The sequence below is a fragment of the Natrix helvetica genome, assembly GCF_964273705.1.
Source record: "Natrix helvetica genome assembly, chromosome: Z".
Taxonomy (NCBI): domain Eukaryota; kingdom Metazoa; phylum Chordata; class Lepidosauria; order Squamata; family Natricidae; genus Natrix; species Natrix helvetica.
The window spans coordinates 120,248,444-120,274,711 of NC_138554.1; the positions used below are offsets into that span (position 1 = coordinate 120,248,444).

General features: G+C 40.9%; 1 protein-coding gene across 4 annotated transcripts in view; it reads left to right on the forward strand.

Annotated features, from left to right (window-relative positions):
* Nucleotides 1-26,268, forward strand: part of WAC (WW domain containing adaptor with coiled-coil) — a 70,908-nt gene that overhangs the window by 3,297 nt on the left and 41,343 nt on the right. The window lies entirely within an intron of this gene.

Consider the following 26,268-nt stretch of genomic DNA (forward strand, 5'->3'; position numbering starts at 1 on the left):
CAATAGAAGAGAATTTGTAGCATAGGGTTGAACTGTGGGGTTCTCGGTGCTTTCTGAGCTTGCTGTTTTCTTGCAGATGTTTCATTAGCAAACTAGATAATATCAGTACTAGCAAATGTCTACAAGTAAACAAACAAGCTCAGAAAGCACAAAGAGCCTCATATTGTTTAATATGACAGCATGCTACAGAGTTGCTGACTGCTTTGTATATGAAGGTGTGCTATCCGAGATGTGGTAAATCCATTACATTGGCTCTTACCTTGTTTCAGTCTGCTGCTTTAACTGTTTAAAGTAAAGAGAACTTTACAGAGCCCTTTTAATCATTAGGCTTGGTTTATTGTGTAGATACATGGCAGCATTCTATATTGTATGCAATGATCTAGATAGGGGTTTTTGTTCTTATTGGATTTTCTTGAATTCTTCAGTAGAATGTTTAATTACTATTTTTAAATTTTACTTATTGCTTCATTAAAGCATTCATGATGTTCTATGTTTAAGCAATTTTCAACTCAAGTTTATATGTATGTCAAAAAAGACAGTATTACTGTTAATCTGAAAATAAGACACATTGTATATAGATTTCATTTTATAATATTTAAATAAAAGGGTAGGCTTAGTTTGGTATTCTGTAAATTACTGGCTTTCTACTAGTAGTTTCCACTAGTAGTTAAGTTAAGGTGAATTTACTCAGGTAACTTACACAATTTTCCTTGTTTGTGTAAACTACTGATTTTCCCCCTCCTAGAATAGAGATGTAGGGGTACATATGGAAAGCAGGAAACAAAAGAGTGAAAAAAAATAAACAGGAAAGGAGTATAAAGGCTTTTAAATGAGTCTTATTATATGTTAGAAGTTGAAAAGATTTTAGGATTTAGAAACTTTAATATGCTTTCAGTGGCATAACACTAGATATTTTGCTACTGCAGTCCTTGAAAATATTAATTTTTATATCTGTTTACCTTAGAAGTATAAATAAAATCAAACTTGTGAAATATTCCTACCTGGAAGTTTTATTTATTTATTTGAATTGTGTCCTGCCCATTTTGTCTAGCTACAACTCAGGGCAGCTTACAAATATTGAAAACAGGTAAACATTATCATGCTATTTCACAGCTTTCAGGAAACTATGTCTGCATATGGACCCGGACATTTAGTAGTGTAGTTGACTGAATATTGTAACTTGTAAGTCTTGGCATCAAATCCTCCATTCAACCTGAAGGATTTTTTTTCTCATCTACATTCAAATATTTAGGGTTGTAGAAAAATTGAGAATAGGGTTATATTGTCACATATTGTATAGTGGGTTTTTATAAATTGAATAAATTAAATTAGTGTTACACATTAAAACTTACACATTGTAAGTTGTCTTACACATTGGCTTATTGGCATAGTTATTTGTGCTTTACAAATTCATAAATATTTCCATAAACATTTTGTTTATGTATATAAAGTTTTAGATGTAATAATAGTAAGAGTTCTTTTTCAATTGGGTTTGATGAATATATTCAACATGTATTCAGGTAAGGGATATTTCAGAATATTTGTATTGAAAATAATTTGCAAAGATTGTAATCTTTGATTTCAAAATACATTTTAATTGAAGTTTATTATAGTATAAAATACAAGAGACCGTAAAGGGATAGGAAAAGATAAGGGGAGAGGTGCAAAGTAAAAGAAAGAAAAAACTGCATGTTCCAACTTTTTTTGGGTTCAGTAGAATACAGAATATAGTTACATCCTCAACTTTTTGCTTTAGGTAATTAATGATTATTAGCCATTTTTATAAAAAGAAAGTTAATCTAATTGTCAAAACCTAAAATCAAATTGTCTGCTTTCTGTTTTAAGCATAAGCTTCATACGTGGGTTCTATGTGGAAGCAAAACTGGGTTCGTTTTCTCCTTTAATTCCAGAAGTTTTGCTATCTCTGTCAATTTTTTTTATCTATCATCTATCTATCTATCCATCCATCCATCCATCCATCCATCCACCCACCCACCCACCCACCCACCACCCACCCACCCACGCACCCACCCACCCACCCACCCACCCACCCACCCACCCACCCATCTATCTATCTATCTATCTATCTATCTATCTATCTATCTATCTATCTATCTATCTATCTATCATCTGTCTATCTGTCTATCTATCTATCCACACACACACACACACACACACTTTTTTTCTGAGGTCCATGAAGATGGTTTATGACTTAACCATACTGGCTGTCTATAAAGGAAAAAAAAGCGTGTTGATACTACCTTTAGACCATGAGTATCATCAAATATATGGTAAAGTGCTACAAGTTTAATAAAAGTAATTCCTCCCAGTGTTCTAAGTTCTAAATATTTTTTCACTAAAAGACAGCAGCAGTTTTTATATTTTAAATATAATTGTTTTAATAAGATAAACCAGAATATTTTTAATTGACATGTCCTTTAGCTGGGTAGCAGAAACTTTGTAATGATTCTAAGTATAGTTACGAATTATAGTTGCAATCTTATACTTTACAATAAGCAACACTAGGACTTAATATATAATTGAATATTAAAAATAAATAAATTATTTAGTACTTGAGTTTTTAAATTAGCTTTTCATACTTGAAATTCAATTTCTAAGCTACTATATTTTGTATATTTATAATTCAGCTCAATTTAAAGACAATATTTTTTAAACTGTACCCAAAATCTTGTGAAGGAGACCAAAATAAGCAAAGTCAAATTATCTCCCTCTGAGCAGTACTTTGATTTCTTTTATTTTTACTGATTCTCTGTAAATCTCTTGTATGAACCAATATATTTGTTCAGATACAAGTGTAGCTTAATTTCATTGTTACGAGCCTTTTCATTTGCTCATCAGAGCCAGGATAAGAAGATAGTTGGGATACTTACAAATTTAGCACCTAGGTTGCAGATAGTATTATAATGCAATATAACATGTAATATTATAAAAGTTAATGCTGTTAATATTTTGTTTATGTAAATAATATTGTGGGCATATCATGTTATACTTTGCTTCTAATTTGTGAATCAATAAGAGTTATTTATTTCAGAGGAAAATCATACAATTTATTTACCAATAAGTCCAAACTTTTATTAATGTCCACAGTGAGACTTCTTAAAAAAAATGAAATGACTAGTCAGTTCAACTAACCATAAGAATATTTCTGTTTCCTTTACCATTTACCTTAATGGGAGGGCACATTTTAGTTTCTCTTAAAGTTTTAGCTGTTAAAATTACATTCTCCAAGTAACTTTTGGGGGCTATATGTGGGGCTTGGCTGATTCAGTGAATTGAACTAGAGATACCAGGAAGTTGGAATGCTCTTATTTTTTCTTCCTTTGGAACCCTCTTCAGTCTGTCCTAGTCAGCACTGTACAGGATAGGGACATATACATATAGTCATGTAATTAGATGGGAGATGAATTTAGTCCAGATGATACTTGATACTGTGGAACATTATTCCACTGGAGGTAAGAACTTCTCCCTCCTTTTTGGCTTTTCGAAAAGGTATCAAAACATTGGAGGTGAGCGATGAGATAAGATCTCATCCCCATCCCATCTATTTATTGGCTCTTGAGGGCATGGTTCTGGCACAGTTTTTACTATTTGAATGTTGTTTCATTTTAATATTTTATCTTTTTCATTTGTTTCTCTAGTTTTAAACCATCTAGAGTTACCTTGTAGGGCAGCATGGAAATTAAATTTATTTATTTATTTATTTATTTATTTATTTATATCTCAACGCCTTTATAACTTTCTATAATAAAAAGTTACTACTCTGTTTTGAAGTTAAACAATTTAATTTATAGAATTGAATATATTCAACATAGCATTTGTTGTAGTCATTAATGTACAGAATATATTTAATTAAAATAGAAGTAAATACTTGGTAATTTTAAAAAATAAGTTATATCCTTTAAATGGCTTATTTAAAAATTGGGATCCTCCAGATATGCTAGAATTCAATACTATATTAGAATGCTCTTAATTGCTGAGATAAGTTCTAATGCATATCTTCCCAGTACTGACTTTTGCTTGATCAAGTCATTGAAGATTTTAAAGGTCAGTACTACAATCTTGCAAATACGTTTAGACAATAAGTAGTCGCTTACTTAAAATGTCAGTCAATTTATTATAATTTTGCTTTGGAGAAACATTCTAAACAAGCTACTCCAATTTTAGACAATAGTTTAAGAAATTGTTATTTTGATACATTACAATTCACACTTTGATCTGGCGTCAGGAAATAAGTGCTTTGGAACATTGTAGATGATGACTGAAATTGGAGAGGTGATTGTGGACATGCTGTGCTTTCAGGGCTTTATGAATAGAGGTGGACAATGGGCTACAAAAATAAAGTTAATAAAATGGAGGAAGGCAATGACTAATTCAGACACAATATGAAAAACAATTTGAAAAATAATGTGACATTAAATTACAAGGAAAATAAAATAAAATAGTTTTCCCAGTGGTAATAATATACAGTTGTGAAAGCTGGATATTGAGAAAAGTGCAAACAAAATTGACACCTTCAAAACGACTGACTGCTCTCTTGAAGTTGATGATCAGTTCTTGGAAAAGTTATGTATTGTTACTAGAGGAAGATTGAGATGGCAAGCATTTGTCCTTGAGTTGAACTCTGCTAGATTTCATTGAAATAATTTCATTCAATTGCTCAGTCATGTCCGACTCTTCGCAACCCCATAGACCAGCGATGGCGAACCTTTTTTGGCTCGCGTGCCACAAGTGGGGGGAGCGCAGGGGGGTCGTGTGCCGGCGTGCCGCACCCATAATGCAAGCCACGACCCCCCCCCATTTTTACATGCTTTTTTCGCCCTCCCCAGGCTCCAGAGGCTTTATAGGAGCCTGGGGAGGGCGAAAAGAGCCTCCCCTGCCCCCCCGGAGGCCCTCCGGAGGCTTCAGGGACCGTCCGGAGGCTTCCCTGAAGCCTTCGGAACACTTAAAACCACCCTCCGAGCAAACTGGAAGTGACTTCTGGTTTGCTCGGAGGGTCGTTTTAAGTGCTCCGAAGGTGTCAGGGAAGCCTCCGGACGGTCCCTGAAGCCTTCGGAACGCTTAAAACGACCCTCCGAGCAAACCAGAAGTCACTTCCAGTTTGCTCGGAGGGTGGTTTTAAGTGTTCCGAAGGCTTCAGGGAAGCCTCCGGACGGTCCCTGAAGCCTCCGGAGGGCCTGGGGGGGGGGGGCAGGGGAGGCTCTTTTCGCCCTCCCCAGGCTCCTATAAAGCCTCTGGAGCCTGGGGAAGGCGAAAAATGGCTTTTAAAAAGGTGAACTCAGCTGGCCGGCGCTGGCCAGCTGACAGGGCAGCGCCTCGCATGCCCTGACAAATGGCTCCGCGTGCCACTTGTGGCATGCGTGCCATAGGTTCGCCATCACTGCCATAGATCATAGCATGCCATGACATTGTCTCTTGGAGTTTGCCCAAATTCATGTTCATTGCATCGATGACACTAGTTAACCATCTCATTCTTGGCTGTCATCTTCTCTGTTTGCCTTCAATCATTCCTAACATCAGGATCTTTTCTAATGAGTTTCCTCTTCTCATTAGGCGGCCATAGTGTTTGTACTTTAGCTTCAGTAGTTGTCCTTTCAAGGAACAGTTAGTATGTATTTCCTTTAGAATTGTCTGATTTGATCTTGCAGTTCGGGGACCTTCCAGCACCACAATTTGAAAGCATCAATTCTTCGATGCTGAGCTTTCCTTATGGTCCAGCTCTCATAGCTGGGGAAACCATAGCTTTGACTATGTGGACCTTTGTTGGCAAGGTGATATCTCTGCTTTTTAATATGTTTTCTAAGTTTGCAATATCTTTGCTACCAAGGAGCAAGTGTTTTTTAATTTCATGTCTGTAGTCACAATGCAGTGATCTTGGTGCCCCCAAAAATAAAATTATTAAATTAATAGCAGTAATAAAATTATTACTGCTTTCATTTCTTTTCTTTATCAGGAAGTAATGATAAAATGATCTTAGTTTTTTTCAGCTAACTTTTCAAGCTTCAGGCCAACTTTTGTACTCTGATCGAAATATTACAGTAGTTTAATTCTGGACCCCTTAATCAGGTATGGCTTATAAGCTTTCTATTGCAGGCCTGGCAGGATTGGTTCACAAGTGTTGATCATTTTTCATTTCATATTTTGGTGTTTAAAAGATGCTTTTGGGTATCAGTTTCTCTCCAATATTGTTTAGCAATTACTGAAAACACTGGGAAAGTTATGTGGAGATTTATACCACAGTATTACCATAGTAAATTCCTCAGATCAGTGGTCTCCTTTCCATCTTGGTGGGCCAACACATGGGAGAGCATGTGACTTGGCAGGTTCATGTGCGCATACAGCTCCATTGGTGCGAGTGGCAGGCAATGTTCCCTCTAATTTTTTTTCAATGTGAGCAGAAAAGTATAGTTTGAGCGGCACATTTTCATGCCTGAGCACCTGAATTTTTTTCACAGATGTCACCTAAGACAACAACGAAATCAGTATTATTTGAAACTCAAAAGTTATGTTTATTCAAGATACCCGCTTAATTCAAAGTGTTATATAATATCAGTATCACTAATATCAGTATCACTTAACAACGCTCCTGCTTAGCAACCAAAATGTTGGCTCAGGAACTCTGGTATTTGAAGCACGCAAGTCTTAAAGCTGTCAAGTTACAAGACCCTTGTACCCCTAATCCTTTAGGGGAAAAAAACCCCAGGGGTCTTCAAACCTGACAGCTTTAAGACTTGTGGACTTCAACTCCCAGAACTCCTCCTCCAGTCATGTTGGCTCAGAAACTGGCATTTGAAGTGTGCAAGTCTCAAAGCTGTCAAGTTACAAGATCTTTGCATCCCTAACCCTTTAGAAAAAAAGATCCCAGGGGTGTTCAAACTTGACAGCTTTTAAGACTTGTGGACTTCAATTCCCAGAATTCCTCCTCCAGTCCTGTTGGTTCAGGAACTCTGGCATTTGAAGCATGGAAGTCTTAAAGCTGTCAAGTTACAAGACCCTTCCACCCCTAAAAAAAACCCGCAGAGGTCTTCAAACCTGACAGCTTTAAGACTTGTGGACTTCAACTCCCAGAATTCCTCCACCAGTCATGTTGCAGCGACGTCATCTGCGTGGATCTGCTTCATCTTTGGTTTCTTCATCGTGGGCAGGGCTGCTGCTGAAGATACCTTCTCCTCCTCCAACAGCACCACCAGATTTGCACCTGAGCTCAGCGCCGCGTTACCCCTGCCCCCTCCTCCTCCTCCATGCTTTTGAGGAGCCATGAGGCTTTTTTCCCCCCTGCTCCCCCCCCCCGCCTTCCTACTGGCTCCCACAGCCTCATGGCTCATCAAAAGCACGGGGGAGGAGGAGGGGGCAGGGGTAACGTGGCACTGAGCTCAGGTGCTCCGAGCGGAGGGGAGGCGGCGCTGCCACACGCGGGGATGCTGGCTGGAGCTTTGCTGGCTTCAAGTCAGCCGCAGCGCCGGGCACCAAATCCGGCAGTGCTGTTAGAGGTGGAGGAGGAGGTGGCTGGCAGCAGTTATTCCGGTGGCGGCGGGGGCTTTGGGGCTTCACAACTACCCTCAGTCGCCCCGTGCTCATCAAAGCAAGTCCGGGGAAGTCCTTTGCGGGCAGCCCGTTCTAGCTGCCTGCAAAGGACCTCCCCAGCTTCCGGAGCCTGTGGCAATAGAAATCACTGCGCGGCAGTTGAAAACTGCTGCCCGGTGTTTTCTTGCCACGTGCGCGCCCACGCAGCTGCGCACCTTAGAGGGAACATTGGTGGCAGGCGTGCATACCCTCTGCTCATGCAAATGGAGCTTTCCGCATGAACGGTGTGCCCTTGTGCTCATGTGGAAATTCCACTTGTAGAAACAGAGGGCAGTTGAGTGGAGGGCGTTTGTTCTCGTGCCCAAAACTTGCATGAGTGGAAGGTGCTTGTGCTTGCTCACAAAGCTCCATTCGCATGAATGGAGTTTCATGTGTAAATGTCTTCTGTTCTCACAAGTGTAGCTTTGTGTGCAAGCACAAGCCCCCTTTGCTCAAGCGCCTTTTTTTTTTTACACAAGTAGAGCTTTATGCATGTATGGAGCTTTGCATGTGCAAGCTTGCCCATTGCTCACACAGCCCAGTTTCGAACATGATGTGTCCTGGGAGTTTGGGACCCATGTCCTGAACCATTCAAGTTTTGAGTTTTTAAACAGGTGTCCAGAGCTCCAAAGATCATGCAATGATGCTTTGGACTACCTGATCAAGATGAGCCCTTTGATCCTCAGTGAAATTACATTCCCCTTGAAATACTGGGTTTGTAGTTTGGAGAGTTTCTCTAAAATGATCATTTACTGTTTTAGTGCTTAAAAATCTTTTTTTTATCTTGGATATTTTTGGAATTGATTGAATTATACAATATTCTAGAAGGGGCCTTGGGAGTCTTCCTATTTCCCAGGTATTATATTTTAGTGCTGGGACAGGGGAATGGGACAATTATATAGGTAGCATAACTTCTGTTTTAAATATTAAATAAATATTCTCCACTAGTTTTGGACTATAAATGCATCATCATTGATGGCTCGTGACAGATACAGATAAAAAAATATGCAAAGAGAATACTTCTCAGACTCATGGATTTCTTTTGCATGTCTGTAACACTGATTTAAGCTAGCCAGCATACAGTGATTATCAGAAAAAAAGATAGCCAGGTTGGGAAGCAGGGAGGAGGGGAAGGTGCTATCAACCTACAATGTGATATTGCTCCATTGGATTCCTCAGGCATCGGCCTTTTACATAATGATACAAGGGTAGAAGCAGATTTCACATTGGATGGTAGGATGTTTCAAAGAACAAATGCTACAGCAGAAAAGGGTCTTCTTCTGGATCCCAGTAGTTGGTGTTCTTTGACCAACAGAATCACAGTAGGCCTTCTCTGCCGACCATTTATATACACCATTTCTTTTTCACATTGCCCTAAAGAATTGAGCAGTCCACTTATTCTTCTCAATTATTAACACATTAATAGAAGATAGCCAATCTAGTTGCCACTATAAATTCTCATCGTTTTCTTTTTCATTGTTAATTCTATTGTTTCATTGTTTATTAAGTTTACACTTCTTTTCATTTCTCCATTTTTATTGTTGTAAACTGACTAGAGTATCCCCACAGCAAGAAAGAGGCAAATAAATTTAATAAATAAAATGGAGATTGAACTATAATAAAATAGCAGAAGATGGAACCTTGATTCATTTAATTGTAGAAGTGATTGATCTGAAATATATGAAAACAACTGCATTGCAACATATATGTGTGCCTCATAATTCCAGTGCTTTGTCACATGGAATACAAGGAGCATAAAACTATATGAATGCTTAGAAAACATGCTCCTTGGCTTTTCTTAATAAATGTGTTTCATATGGATGTGATTAACCACTAATTAAAATTTAGACACAAATGGAAAAACATTCAGGTTGAAATCTGTGAAAATTTAAATAAATATATATTGGAAATCTGATCTATAGGAGATTAGTAAATGACTTTGACTATCCATATGGGAGTTCCTGGGTATTTTTATATGATGGAATCACTTTAAATTCTCGGAATTTGAAAGTGATAGAATGAAAAGGCTGGTAGCTGAAATGCAAATGATGGAGAATTTACAGTAGATCCTGTCATAGCCTTGAACTTGTTTATATGTTTATGACAGTAACAATCAAAAGAGAGAGAAAAATCCATAATAATCGTCCTGCTTGCAAATAATACTGAGCTATGGCATTTTGAGTTTCATGTGGTGTATGCATCTGGATGATGCCAGGTTGTATTATTATAGCTCCTCCCACATTTGTCCATCACTTTGGTATCAGCTCTTTGAGACATATGATTTAAGGGTAGGTGGGGGGTTTAAAAAACCTAAACATTGGTATTAATAGCACTACAAGAAGAGATGGTGCTACTGTTACTGAATAAGTAATAAAAGTGTAGTTTGATTGATTACATGTCATCAAATAATTGTTGACCCTTGGCAATCACATAGATAGATTTTCTCCATTATGATCTATCCCTAACATCTTGCAGATCTATGAATGGTGCACTTATTAACAGTGTAACTGAATCTCCACTTGCCTGTTGATCATTCTCTTTTCTTCAATTTTCCTACTTTCTTAGTAATTTGAGCTTGGTCATTTGTGCCTTCAGAACTCTGGGTTGATTTTATGATGATCAATTTTTTTGGATCATACAGTTCTGACCTGAATTCCTCTCATGGAGTATAATCTCTGAGAGAGATGGCAGCCAAAATATTAAATGAAACACACCAATATTGAGCTTGCACTCTTTCTCAAGAGAAGATACTTGTATCTAAATAATATTATGGTTAACTTTAGTTGTTCAATTAAGCAAAAAGGAAAGGCAATCCTTCAGATTTTCATCTTTAATTTTGTTATTTTAAAACAGGTTTAGAGTCAATTTGATCTAGTGGTCAAGGCAACAGGATAAAAACCAGGAAAATGAGTTATTGCCCCATTTTAGGCATGAAAGCCAGCTGGGTGACTTCTGGCCAGTCACACTTTTTCAGTTCATTCACCTCACATGATGATAGTTGTGGGAGAAAAGAGGAGAAGGAAGGAGTTTCTACTAACGTAGGTTACTTCTGGAATGTCAAAGTTATGCAGTTTAAATTATGAGATAGAAACCCAATTAAAATACGAATAATATGGATATTTTATAGCATAAGGCTGATATTTTACTTCTACTACTGCCACCTTAAAAAAACTTTATATAACAGATATCCAAAATATTCTTAATATGAAATGGAAGCTGTGTAGGAGTAAAAAAAACAGACAATGCAAATATAGGTATACCTTTGAAATATTTATATTTTATTTATATAGAAATATGAAAAATAAATATTGCAGTTTCAGTTCAAGACCATCACAGTAAAACAAGTATTGTAATAAAGTAGGTCACATTAATGTTTGATTTCTCAGTGTGTGTAGAAGTTATGTTTCCACTATTACATCTACGAAAACTAATGTATAAGCCTTAATTAAAAATATCTATTGGTAAAAAATGCTAATAACCATATGAGCTTCATTGAAGTGTATTTTGGGTGGTGGAAAGCATTGTTAGGCATATGTATGCCTATAAATGTAACCACCTATAACTGGAACATGAGCCAGAGTTGTATTAGCTAATCATTCAAAATTGAATGATGATATTGTAGTTGTTTGGATCACTTGACTGCTTTTGAAAACATTAACTATGGTATTTATCTGGCCTACCTTGTAGGGATAGGGCAGATGTGGCATTATATGTTGTCTTGATAGATTGCACCAATAACCAGATATACAGTAACAAGATAAAAAAATGATTACAGAATCCAGGCTATATTCTCAATGTGAGAAGTTCATCCAGCGCAGGGCAGCGGTGTGTGTGTGTGTGACATGTCCATGCGCAGGGGGCACTGGGGGCTTAAATTATGGGTGAGGGCACATGTGCGCGCGCAATAGCGTGTGTGCATGCTTTTGACACCCTAGGCGAAAAAAGTTGGCCATCACTGTGATAGATCATACAGATTCATACTTCGAAGTTTTTAGAGCAAGTTATATTAGTAGAGAAGTTGTTTGAGATGAAGTCTGCTTTTAATCAAGTTTTTATGCCTGCATGTTAATTATTCTGAAGTATGTTGTTTGAGGATTTGTAGACATCACATTTTGAAGTTATATTGCTTTTTCCTGAATATTGGCATTTTGAGCATGCAGTACAGATAGTCCTCGACTTACAACCATTTGTTTAGTGACCATTCAAGCTTGTAGGTTTAGTGACCTAGAAGTGCCCCAAAAGTGACTTGCTATCACATATCACATTTATGACAGCATCCCCACGGCCACATGATCAAAATTCAGTTGATTGACAACTGGCTCATTTATGACAGTTGGATAACCCCTTAGGTCCTGCTTTTTGCAACCTTCTTACAAGCAAAGTCAATTGAGATGCCAGATTCACTGTAGTGATTTACTTAACAATTAGGGCAAAAAAGATAGCAAAATGGGGCAAAATTTACTTAACTGTCTCAGTTAGCAACAGAAATTTTGGGTTCAATTATGGTCATAAGTCGGGAACTATTTGTATACTTTTTAAGTAAAATTGTGGGTGGAGTAGACATATTCTGTAGGTAGTGGTTTTTGAATATTTAAATGAATAGGAGTAACAAAATTCTTAATGCCTGTAAGCTGTGAGGTTTGCATGGGAGATAGATAATAAGGTTCAGCTCAACTCTTCAAAACTAAGTGGTTGTGGATTTTGAAACATTTAACACCCCCCTCCCCCCAATTAAAAAAATAAAAGACCTGAAGAATCTCTGTCACTAAGCATGGGGTTATGCTTCCCCAGACAGAGTCAGTGCACACTGGGGGTTCTCTGAATTCTCAATTCCTGCTGAAAGAGCAAATAGAGGCCATGACTCTTTTGCATAGATTTGTCTTATGTAGCACTTGTATCTATTCCTGGGCCAAGAGGCTTTTCTCATAGTGACTTACGCTTTAGTCACCCCCTGTCTGGATTACTCTAATGCATTTTACATGAGACTGCCCTTGAAGAACATTTGGGAGCTGCAGCTGATTTGGAAACAGTGACATGGATTCCAAGCTATACTCACTTAACACTGCTGCTCAGTTGAGTTGTCCTAGTTCCACTGGGCTTCTGGGTACAATTCAAGGTGCTAATTTTCACCTATAAAGCCCGTATGTAGGATAGGAACAAGCTATTTTGAGGAGTCCTTGACTGCTTCTCTACCAGAACTAACAGGAAGGGGATTCTCTAGGCCCTTCTTTCAAGCAATATCATCTTGCCAGATCTGAATGGGCTTGTGTTAGATGTTTGTAAGGCTTTAGCAATGCCATTGCTCCTCAAGGCATTTAGACTGTTACTTAATTGATCTTTATTTTTCTCCTATAGTTGAATTTTTTTGTGCAACCTTAGATATTTGTTGTTAATCCTAATATACCACCCAGATTCATTGCCGTAAGATGGGCAGCTACAAAATTTGCATCAATAAGTATGCACATAAATAATAACAGTGCTAGGGAACAATACTTGATGGAGAGTAATTATATTGTGAGATTAAAATAATGAGGGGCATAATTCATATTAATAACAAATTATGTTCAGTATAATTACTAAAACATATTAAATTATATTCAACATGTTTAAATAGAGTGTTGCTAAGTCTTGCTTTATATACCTGTTGATGCGTGTCCTTTATTCAATGATTTCAGAATTAATTGTTAAGAGCTATAAAATTCCGTATATGATTATTTAGTGATAAGAAAGTTCATAGTAATAAGTAATGAGATTTCTGAAGAGGAAGGGGATCAGATCTAATCAGAATCCAATTTGATCAAAACTATATAAATAACTTAAAAAAATAAAAAAATAAAAATAAAATCTATAAGAGCAATTGTAAGTGAACTACATTTAGTAATTTGAAGAAATAAAATGATTAATTCTTATATATACTATGCATGATACATAATATCAAATAGCCGCATTGTAATATTAATAAGCTTTAAAACTCCGAAAGATTCAGAAAAATGTATTATGGTTAGCTACTTCCAGTACATGTATAATATTCCCAGTCCCTGGACAGCATACTCATGGTGGCTCAGAGCTTTGGCTGCTGCTGCTGAATGCCAGCTCAGTTAATAGCATAGCTCTCCTTATTCAAGATCTTATTGAGGAGGAACGAGCCAACCTGGCATGCATCATTAAGACCTAGCACAAGGGGGCAGTGACCCTCTGGAGATGTATCCAGCTGGGTTTAGGATTGGCACCAGCTGAGATTTTAAGGGCAGGGGAGGTAGGATTGTAGTGGTCATCAGAGTTGTTTTGTCTTCAGGGGTCTTGTTCCCCAAGCCTCTAATTGTGAGACCTTGTTTCTGAAGCTAGACTCATGGGACCAGGTGGGATTATTGCTAGTCTTCCAGCCTCTCTGCTCCTTAGCAATCTCCCTGCCTGAGGTGCTCGAGGCTGTCTCAGGACTGGCCATGGAGTTTCCCAGACTTATGGTCCTAGGGCAGTGATGGCGAACCTATGGCACGCGTGCCACAAGTGGCACGCGGAGCCATTTGTCAGGGCACGCGAGGCACTGGCCAGCTGAGTTCACCTTTTTAAAAGCTATTTTTCGCCTTCCCCAGGCTCCAGAGGCTTTATATGAGCCTGGGGAGGGCGAAAAGAGCCTCCCCTGCCCCCCATGGAGGCTTCAGGGACCGTCCGGAGGCTTCCCTGACGCCTTCGGAGCGCTTAAAACCACCCTCTGAGCAAACCGGAAGTGACTTCCGGGTTGCTTGGAGAGTCGTTTTAAGCGTTCCGAAGGCTTCAGGGAAGCCTCTGGACGGTCCCTGAAGCCTCCGGGGGGGGGGCGGGGGAGGCTCTTTTCGCCCTCCCCAGGCTCCTATAAAGCCTCTGGAGCCTGGGGAGGGAGAAAAAAGCATGTAAAAATGGGGGGTCGCGCGTTGCATTATGGGTGCGGCACGCCCGCACACGACCCCCCTGCGCTCCCCCCACTTGTGGCACGTGAGCCAAAAAAGGTTCGCCATCGCTGTCCTAGGGGACTTCAACCTGCCATTCCTGGGTTCAGTCTCAAAGTGCCTCAGGAGTTCATGACCACCATGGTGGCCATGAGCCCACCCCAAATCATCACAGGCTGAACTCGGAACAGACGATCACCAGGCTTGATATTCTTGTCATAGCAAAGGAAACATGATCTGGTGATGAATTTAACATTATCTCCCCTGTCATGGTCAGATCATGCCCTGGTGTCCTTAAGACTCTCTTATGCCACCCCCACCCCACCCCTTAGAGGGGCTTTAAAACTCTCTTATGCCACCCCCACCCCCCTTAGGGGGGCAGTCCCATTCGAACTGTCCATCCCTGGTGACTGATGGACCCAGATGGGTTCTAGAGGGAACTGGGGGGATATCCTGGGGGTTTACTGTATGGTCCTGCCGAAGCTTTGGTAATGACCTAGAATCAAAAGGCAGCTCAAGCTTTTGACAGGACTGTGCCTTTACAGCTTTTTTTGATCTACCATCCTGATATTCCCTGTGATTCACAGAATAGTTCTGAAAAGACTTAAAGAGATATCTAGAGCAATGTTAAAGGAAAACTGACTGGACACAGCTTCTTAAAGCACTATTAACCATCCCTTTTGGCAGTAAGAGTAATGAAACAGACACAGGAGAGCTGAGGTGATCATCTTGGGGGATGTGCAGAGGAATTTGTTCAGCACCTCAGGGCAAAGTTACTCAGTTTTGTTCCCAGTTGTAATCCATGTATGGTGCCACAACCATGTGAGATGCCTAGGAAAGGCCTTGCTCAGTTATCTGGGAACAGTTCTAGCCTGTTGGACCTGAGGAAGTGGTCAATGCTCTCAGTGCAATCACTGCCAATTAGATCCTCGTCTCTAATGGTTAGTGCAAGCCTCCAGCACTGCAGGTGGGTTCAGTGATAAATCCTTCAATGCAGGAGAGGAAGTTTTTAGCTGCTTGCCCATCCTCAAATTTGGACATTTTTGCCCAGTTCTCCATCTTCCCTGGTGGTAGAAAGATGGTTGCTTTAGAGAGTTCTGGATTAAAGAACCTGGAAAGTATGTGGACCTCTTTCAATTAGGATTCTGGCCTGGTTATGGGAGAGAAACAACATTGGTTGCACTTTTTGATGATCTTTGATGAGAGTGGTATAACAGTATCCAACCATCCTTGCTCTCCTTGCTCTCTCAGCAGCTATTGATATCACTGATCATAGTACTCTTTTGGGCTGACTACAGATTCTGAGGTTGGGAGGCACAGTCTTGCTCTGGTTTAACCTTTTTCTTCAAGGCCGGCCCCAATTGGTGTTGACAGGCAGTAAGAATTCTAGGCCCATGACTGCTGTTTTGTGGCATTCTGCAGGGCTTAGTACATGTAGTCCTCAATTTATGAGCACAATTGATCCCAAAATTTTTGTTGCTAAGACAAGCATTTGTTAAGTGAGTTCTACCCATTTTACAACCTTATTTGCTACAGTTTTTAAGTGAATCACTGCAGATGTTAAATTAGTAATATAGTTGGTAACAGAATCTGGCTTCCCCACTGACTTTGCTTGTCAAAAGGGCACAAAAGATTATCACATGACCCACAGTACACTGTAACAGTGATAAATAGGAGTCTGTTGCCAAGCATCTGGATTTTGATTACGGATCATGGAGATGTTGCAATGGTTGTAAGTGAAAAATGGTCATAAGTCATTTTTTAGTGCCATTTAACATTGAACTGTTGTTAAATGAAGTGCTGTAAGTGGAGGACTACCCTACACACTCTCCACTCCTTTTAATCCTCTATATGAAGCCTCTGGGTGAGATAATCTATCACCATGGGTTTAGGTATCATCTGTATGCTGATTATACTCAATTTTTATCTTAACTCCTGGTGAGCCAAGTGATGCTGCCTCTGCCCTCTTGTGGTGCCTGGAGTTCATAGAGATCTGGATAGGGGACAGCAACCTTTAGCTGAACCCTGGCAAGACTGAATAATTTTGAGTGCATGGAGCTTATGATCTTTGATATTAACTCTGGAAGTGATAGCATTACCCTAGACCAGTGATGGCGAACCTATGGCACGTGTGCCACAAGTGGCACGCGGAGCCATTTGTCAGAGCACGCGAGGCGCTGCTGGCCAGCTGAGTTCACCTTTTTAAAAGCTATTTTTAAAAGAGCCTCCCCCCCCCCCCCCCAGAGGCTTCAGGGACCGTCCCTGAAGCCTTTGGAACGCTTAAAACCACCCTCTGAGCAAACAGGAAGTGACGTCCGGGTTGCTCGGAGGGTCGTTTTAAGCGTTCCGAAGGCTTCAGGGACCGTCCGGAGGCTTCCCTGACGCCTTCGGAGTGCTTAAAACCACCCTCCGAGCAACCCTGATGCCTTCGGAGCGCTTAAAACCACCCTCCGAGCAACCCGGAGGTCACTTCTGGTTTGCTCGGAGGGTGGTTTTAAGCGCTCCGAAGGCTTCAGGGACGGTCCCTGAAGCCTCTGGGGGGTTGGGGGAAGCTCTTTTCGCCCTCCCCAGGCTCTTATAAAGCCCCTGGAGCCTGGGGAGGGCGAAAAAAGCATGTAAAATGGGGGGAGGGTTGCGCGTTGTGCACGCATGCGCACTGGGGGGGTTGCGTGTTGCATTATGGGTGCAGCACGCCCGCACTCAACCCCCCTGCGCTCCCCCCACTTGTGGCATGCAAGCCAAAAAAGGTTCGCCATCACTGCTCTAGACAGACCTGCTCCATAACTTGTGGATTGTTCTGGACTCACTCCTACTCAAAGAGCAGATAGCATTCATGGCTAGGAGAGTCTGTGCACAACCTTGAGTTATATCTTGTGGCCTTTCCTGGATCAGACGTCCCTAGATTCAGTCATTGAAGGCCTGGTCGGCTCATACTTGTACTGCAATATGCTCTTCATGAGGCTAGCTTTGAAGAGCATTTGGGAGCTTCAACTAGTGCAGAGTAGAGTGGTGTGAGCAGTCTTTGGGACCCTTTGAGTGGCCTATGTTACATGTTCTGTAAACTGCACTAATTGCTGGTTTATTTTTGGGTGCAAGGTGTTCGTTATTGCCTGAGGTGAGAAGGGCTCCCACTCTCCTGACTTTCCATGAGAGCTTGAGGATCTGGCTCTGCCAGTTGACTTAAGGTTAATCAACCACCAGGTGTGGTACTGCCCCAATGGGGCCTCAATGGGAAAGTAATACATGCGATGATTTATTAATTAGTAACAATACATTCTGCTCCCTTCTTCCCCATCTTTCAGTATGTATGTGTGACTGAGTGAGTATCTAACTACCTACCTATCTACTTACCTATATATCACCTACCAATCTAATCTAATTTAATTTAATTACCTAGTTTTACTTGTATTAGTATACTGCCTAGTTACCTTGCAATTACATGGGCGGCAAAAAAATGTAATTAATAAACAAACAGAACCATTTTAAAACACTTTCTTCCCATAAAAACTAAATAATAACAGGAAAGAAACTCAAACAAAAGGCTGACTATATATAAATTGATTATACCAGTTGAAGTGCAGGAGGCAATTTGTACACAAATGCAAAAGCCCAATCTCTCTGAATGATTTTATGAACTTTATGTTATAATTCCTTCATTTATGTCACTGAGAGGTGTTCCTTTTGTTCACTTAATTAGTTTTATAAAGAGGAATATCTGATATTAATATAAATATCAAAAAGAAGTAGATGGTTGCAGACATTTTTGAACATGCCTTTGATGGTTAACTTTGGGAGGCATGAGTTCCTTCCTTTTATGGGTTAATCTTAAGCCTTTATATAATGTTTAAGCATTTCTTCTCTACCCAGTACCTGCTTCCCTTTGCTAGGTAGTAATAATTATTAAACTAGTATATGTGTGCATTTATATCTTTAGTACCGTATTTTTGGAGTATAAGACGCACCTTTTTTTCCTCAAAAAAGAGGCTGAAAATCTGGATGCGTCTTATACATCGAATACAGCATTTTTTGCCTCCTGAAGTCCCGCTCCCTACACCAAAATGACTGTGCATATCCTTGTGAAGGTTTTCAGAGAGCTCCTGGGGGTTGAGGAGGTCAGAATGAGCAAAAAAAGGACCGTTGTTTGCCCCCCACTGGCCCCCAGCATCACTCTATAAGCCTCCATAAGGCTATGCATGAAATTTTTAGACAAAAAATGGGCTGTTTCTCTATCCCTTTATCTACCTACTTAACTACTCTCTCTCGCTCCCTACCTACCTACTGTATTTCTCTCTCTCTCTCTCTCCCTCTCTATGCCTCTATCTACCTACCTACTTTTAAAAAAGAATTGCCTCTTCAAAACCTTGGTGCGTCTTATACTCTGAAAAACACGGTATTTCTTCGTGGTTTATGTATAATAGTGATTATGTTTTAAGATCTCAATAATCTTTGTGTAAAACCACATTGGTAGATTCTGTCATTCTTTGTTTTTTCTTCATTAGAATAGTCTAAATTGTGTTTTCATTTTCTCTTGTTTAGGGATTTCCTTCTCAAATTCAAATTTCAAATTTTTAATTTGTTAGCTGCTCCTTCTCCGCAAGGGACTCGGGGCGGCGTACAATAAAAATATACATACATACATATAGACATACAGATCCACACATATACATACATATACATACATGGAGGAGGTAGTAATCAAACATATATCACATTAATAATAATAATAGAAAATTAAAATTAGCCATTAAAATATCCCATGATAAAATACAATTTAAAAAGGACTGTCAGGAGGAGGATAAACTACGGTTGAGCCAGGCCAGATAATTGAAAGAGGTGGGTCTTGAGCTTTACACGGAAGGAGCGGAGATTGGAAGTAATCCTGATGTCAAGGGGGAGGTCATTCCACAGGGCTGGGCCCATCACAGAGAAGGCCCTGCTCCTGGGTGTCGCCCCCCGACACTGTTTAGCGGACGGCACCCGGAGAAGTCCCTCTCTGTGTGAGCGGATTGGTCGTAGGGATGTATGGGGCAGGATGCGATCCCGCAAATAACTAGGTCCTATGCCATGGAGCGCTTTAAAGATCGTAATCAAAACCTTGAAACGCACCCGATAGACCACAGGAAGCCAGTGCAGCTCGCGCAAGAGAGGTGTTACATGGGAGAACCTAGTCCTCCCCATAATCACCCGCGCGGCCGCATTCTGAACCAACTGTAGTCTCCGAGTGCATCTCAAGGGAAGCCCCATGTAGAGAGCATTGCAGTAGTCCAGGCGAGACGTCACTAGCGCATGGGTGACTGTGTGCAAGGCATCCCGGTCCAATAAGGGGCGCAATTGGCGCAACAGGCGGACCTGGTGGAACGCTCCCCTTGCCACGGCTGTTACATGGTCATCCATGGACAGCCGGGCATCAAGGAGGACGCCCAAATTGCGCGCCCGTTCCATGGGGGCCAGTTGCTCGCCCCCAATGGCCAGAGATGGAAGCAACTGGTTGAACCGGGGGGCCGGAAGCCACAGCAACTCCGTCTTGGAGGGGTTGAGTTTAAGTCGGTTGTCATCCATCCAGACCCGTACGGCTTCCAGGCACCGGGACATAATTTCGACGGCCTCGTTGGGGTGGTCCGGGGTGGAGATGTACAGCTGAGTGTCATCAGCATACAGATGGTATCCCACCCCAAAGCCACGGATGATCTCGCCCAGCGGTTTCATGTATGTGTTGAACAGGAGTGGCGAGAGAACCGACCCCTGTGGCACCCCACAAGTGAGGGGGCTCAGGGTCGATCTCTGCTCCCCTGCCAACACACGTTGCGTCCGGCCGGAGAGGTAGGAGCCGAACCACCGCAAAACGGTGCCCTTGACTCCCAACCCCCATAGCCGGTGCAACAGGATACCATGGTCGATGGTATCGAAAGCCGCCGAGAGATCTAATAGGACCAGGACAGAGGAACAACCCCTATTTCTGGCCCTCCAGAGATAATCAACCAACGCGACCAAGGCCGTCTCCATGCTGTGCCCGGGTCGGAAGCCGGACTGGCGCGGGTCTAGATAATCATTCTCCAAGTGACGTGGAAACTGTTGGGCCACCACCCTCTCTACAACCTTCGCTAAAAAGGGAAGGTTGGACACTGGACGATAATTAGCTAGCTCCGTTGGGTCCAGGGAAGGCTTCTTGAGTAGGGGTCTCACAACCGCCTCTTTGAAGGTGGCCGGCAGAGACCCCTCGCCCAACGAAGCGTTCACTAGGCCCAGGAGCCAGTCGCGTGTAACCTCCCAGGATGCCAGTACAAGCCAGGAGGGGCACGGGTCCAATAAACATGTGGTAGGTCGCAGACGTCCACGTAACTTGTCCAAATCCTCGATGGCAACCGAGTCAAACTCCTCCCAGAATGGTCTCTCAAGACTCGCCACGGGCGTCTCCACTGGACCACTGAAAGGGATCCATCCCATCCGGATTTGAGCGACTTTGTCCTGCAGATATTCCCCAAACTCCTCTGCTCTGCCCTGTAAAGGGGCTTCCCGCGGCCTCTGAAACAAGAGGGAGCGAGTCACCCGGAACAGGGCAGCAGGGCGGTTATCTGCAGACGCAATAAGAGCGGCACAATGGTGACGTGTGGCCGCTCTTAATGCCACAAGGTACGTCCTTAAGTAGGTTCGTGCCTGTGCTCGGTCAAATTCGGAGCGGGAGGATCTCCAACGACTCTCTAGGCGTCTCTTGTGGCGTTTCATCACCCTTAGCTCCTCGGTAAACCAAGGAGGCAGGGTGGTTCGTTGCCGCAGGAGAGGCTGCAGAGGCGCCACCCGGTCAAGGGCCCCGGCAGTCGCACTATTCCATGCGGCTACCAGGTCCTCCACAACTTCTATCTTGAAGTTTTTTCTTCAGCTTTTCCTATCATGGAATGCTAGTTATTGTACAGAGTTTTGATTCTTTCTTTTTTTTCCTAGGGGCATTTCCCCCCCTTTTTATTATATATATTTTTAATTTTTAAAACAAACATAAACAAACAAAACACGTAACATAAAAACATCTTCAATTCCGTGCAGTGTGTCAATTGGTTATAAGGTTTTTGTGCATCCTTTCCATTAGTCATCCCTTAAATTTTATATAGTCATATATTGTCAGTCAAGTATATTTGTATACATTATTATTATAGTACTTCATTTGTTTGACTGTCACTATTATTTCTTCATTTTAAACAAGGTATTCTAAATATGGGTTCATTTATATTGTAATTATTCGTTACATCATCTTCATCATATCCAATAATAAGTATTTTTTTGATATCCTATTTTAAACCATTCTCTTATTTTGGTGTTGGTAACATTCTCTAATAAATTTTCAATTCTATATTATTTTTCTTAATCTAACCACTAATTAAATAGATCCCATGCCCTATAAAATTGTTTATCTTCTTGTTCTCTAACTCATATGTCAACGTACTCATTTTTGCACATTCCATTGCTCATATCAGCAATCTAATATATATGTATACATATATATATTATTATGATTATTAATTCATTGAATATAGCTATTATTACATCCTTTTTATGTGAAGCATACTAAATTTAAAGTACATTTATATTATGGCATTTCATTACATCATCCTGGACTCATCCAATGGTGTTACATCTTTGTATTCTATTCTATATAGAATTGTTTATCTTTTATTAAAAAAGGCTTTTCCACACCATCTCCATGGTCCTTATTTACAGCTTATATAAAATTCCATATATCAATCTAGTATATATAAATGCATTGTTATCATTATTGATCATTTATTTGACTATAACTATTATTACTTTGTCTTCTACATAATACTTAAAGTTTAACTAAGTTTAACTTAATTTTATTGTGACATTTCATTTCATCATCCTGTATCCTTCCAGTAATAGTGCAGTCCAATATCTCTTGCCATTTGTAAAATCTGTATTCTAGGTGTTTTCTTGATAAGCCTTATGTGAACTTCTCTTGGCAACTTGTTGTTCATTGCATATTTTGTAAAGACTCGAAACCCTCCATCTCATCCTTTCATCAGCTTGCCTTTGGTTATCACTGGTGCTTCTGCCAAAGATACTCTCACTGTTTATGCCAAATTATCTCCCCTTTCTTCATCTGTTTTGAAGCATGAGATAGAGATCCAGCTCGTCTACCTCTCCTTTCAGTATTCCATACGTATCGTTTCCCTCCACTCTCGGTTTGCTGTCAGTATCAACAATTTTCTTGTCACTTTGTTCATATTTCTCTGCAATTTTTTGACTCTATCTTCAAGTTTCATCATTGTTTCATCAATATCCTCAACTCTTCGCTCCATTCCTTCTGTTCTTTGTTCTATAATCCCCAGATTCTTTTCAATTCTTTCTGTGCTTATTAGGACTTTTTGAATTTCTAGGATAATTTTTTGCAAAGCTATTTCCTCCTCTTCTTCATATTGCGCCGTTTTTCCAGGTTGTAAACACTGCCACTAGAACATCCAAGACCTTTCAAGTAAATTCACTATTCAAGTCAAGGCTTTCTCTTTACTGCAATCCAGCTACTGATAATATTCCAGAAGAGCACCTGTGTAAACAAACTGTACTTTCCCCACTATTCTTTCAATAAACAAATTCTGAAGTCTTGCATGAGATACACGTCAAATATTTTAAAAAAACAATATTTTTTTTAAAATGAGCAACTTATATTTATAACATATCTAAATGAAAACATCTACTCTGTCTTAACAAATTCAGTATTGAATGTTCCAAAGCTAAATTGGGGCAGAATGAATGTGTAGAAAATTCTAATTAGATAAACAGATGTCTGAAAATATGTAAAGAAAATAAAGTTGATACTGCATTAGAATTGAGCTTGAACTGATATCAACTCCTATTTTAAGATCTCTGATGAGGGAAACAAGGAATTTGAGGCAGGTTGAAAGTAATTGAAATATGGAGGGTGGAAGCATGGTTAGGAAGTACCTGCCTTAAAGTTTAAAAAAAACACCAAATTGCTTGGTTCTATGTTATTAAAAAAGCTAAACTTAAAAGCTCAGCATTTTTCTTCAATTAAGACCTGGATGTAGTTATAGCATTTTATAGATCAGAGGTCAAACTGGCGGCCTGTGAGCCAGATGGATCATGTGCAGGCCATGCCCAACTCAGCTCTGCAAATGGGGTAAATGTTGCAAAACATCCCATCAAGGCAATGTGATGTGGTAAGTTTAATACCCATTCTATAGATCAGCAATGGCGAACCTTTTTTGGCTCGCGTGCCATAAGGGGGAGAAGCGCAGGGGGGTCATGCGTGGGCGTGCCGCACTCATAATGCAACACGCAACACACACACACACACTGCACATTTTAAGCCCTCTGGAGGTATCAGGGACCTTCAGGAGGCTTCCCTGAAGCCTTCAGAGGCTTAAACCGATCCTACAAGCAAGGTCGTTTTAGTCCTTCGGAGGCTTCAGGGAACCCTCCTGAAGGTCCCTGAAGCCTCTGGAGGGCTTAAACCGACCCTACGAGCAAACCGGAAGTGACATCCGGTTTGCTCATAGGGTTATTTTTAGTCCTCTGGAGGCTTCGGGGAAGCCTCCTGAAGGTCCCTGACACCTCCAGAGGACTTAAAATGACCCTACAAGCTAACCGGAAGTCCGTTCCCGAACTTTCGGTTTGCCCATAGGGTCGTTTTTTGTGCTCCGGAGGCTTCAGGTCTCTGGATGGGGGGAGGCTCTTTTCGCCCTCCCCAGGCTCCTATAAAGCCTCTGGAGCCTGGGGAGGGTGGAAAATGGCTTTAAAAAGGCTGAAAGCCTTCCTAACCATGCTTCCACCCTCCATATTTCAATTACTTTCAACCTGCCTCAAATTCCTTGGGCAACGCCTCCTGTCCTCTGACAAATGGCTCCGCGTGCCACCTGTGGTTCGCCATCCAGGTTATAGATTGTTGGGAATGTCAGTGGAGCAAAAGAATAATATGTAATTTACCTATCTCCAAACTTCCTATATTGTTAAACATTCTGGTGACCATTGTATAAATTATATGGTTATCTTGGTGGCTAAAGCATTTTTCATTTATCATGGAAAGACTGCCAACTAGCTAGAAAACATGAAGTAAGCAAGACTTTTGAAGTTATTTTGACCAAGGAAATGGAGAGGATTTTCTGTAGAAAAGCTCTACAACTTGTCATGAACCAACGTCCTTTCCAACGCATTGAGGAGCCAGGCACATTATGACTTTTTGGATCAATAAAATTGTCACTGCTTTTCTGAAGGATAAAACAGTTTTAAAATAGATAGTTGTGTTCCCTCTTAAAGAAACTTTCTCTGCATCCGTAAAATTTTAATAACTTATTTCTCCAACCTTTCCTTTTATGGGAATGCAGGTAGTCCTTGAGTTATGACTGTAACAGAGCCTAATAATTGGGAGGACCATTAAGTAAACCGCCTCCATCCCTGCTGACAACAACACATTCATTAAATGAGCATGCAGATCATTAAGTGGCGTATGAGGCGCCTCGAATGGGGAGACACTGGGGAGTTAAGTGCAGGTACAAGCCTACCTGAATTGGTCCTCCCAAGGCGTCTTCCACCCTCTGAGATACCCCATGCTCTGCTTTCTGCCACTTGGGGGGCCACATAGTCCTTTGGGCCTTTATCCTACCCCACCGGCCACAATACCACACTTACCTTTTCAAGGTTTTCAGAGCTCAGGAGTCAGGGTAGGGAAGGAGGGTGGATCGCTCCATTATGTCTAGTAAAAAAAGGAAAACCGAGAGCTTTGTTAATGCTGGTAGAATTAAAGCAAGTGCTAGAAGTGAGAAGAAATCAGGCCAGTTTTTCCTTCCTCACTAGACAGTAGGAAATTCTCATTAGATTCTTTGTCATCTAGCCAGGAAAGGAAAAAGATATCCTCCAGAGTTATTTTTCATTCAGAAAAAGACATTCACTTGTGGGTGCCATCTGGCCATTACTAGAGTGGTCTGCCCTCCTTCCCTAGTCCAACCTGATTTCTGAAGACCTTCAAAAAGTAAGTGAGCAATCAATGACCAAGGGTGGAGAGGAATATGTGGAACCCAGTGGGGAGACAAAGTAGGCCCATTGCATGTGGACACCTGGGGGGTTAGGGATAGGTGTGGAAGTGCTGCAGCATCTCTGTGATCAGTCAGAAGGGAAAACCACTGCAATGGTGTTGCAGTGGACATTCTGTATTTTTCGGGCTATAAGACACCCCCCCCCCAAAGTGGCTGGAAATGTCTGCTTCTTATAGAGCGAATATTGTGGCAGGAGAGAGGGGGGTTAGTGTGGTGATCAGCAGTTGTAGGCAGTAGTGATTGCTGCTGCTGCCCATTCACGGTTAATGGCAACAAACGGGCCGCAGCCATGGCAAATGGGCTGCGGAGGCAGAGGCAGATTTTTTTTCTTCTTGTTTTCCTCCTCTAAAGCTAACGTGTGTCTTACAGTCCGCAGCATCTTATAGTCCAAAAATACGGTAACTTCAGGACTAGGTTGGAAGTACTTTTTGAGTATCTGTTGTAACCTCAATCATTCATTAAGTGACCGGTATTTCAGAGACTGCCAGAACATACAGATTATCTATATCTCTACCAGTCAAGTTTTAAATTAAAACCACATAGGATGAAATGGCATTGGTTACTAGTGGATTACTGTCCTCCGACTTGGCATGGGCGGAATAGTCTCCTCTTAATCTTAATTGATCCGTTGTGCAGTTACTAATACCATTGAACATGGTATCTTCCTGGACTGCCTGTTGAGGGCTGTGGGAAGTATTGTT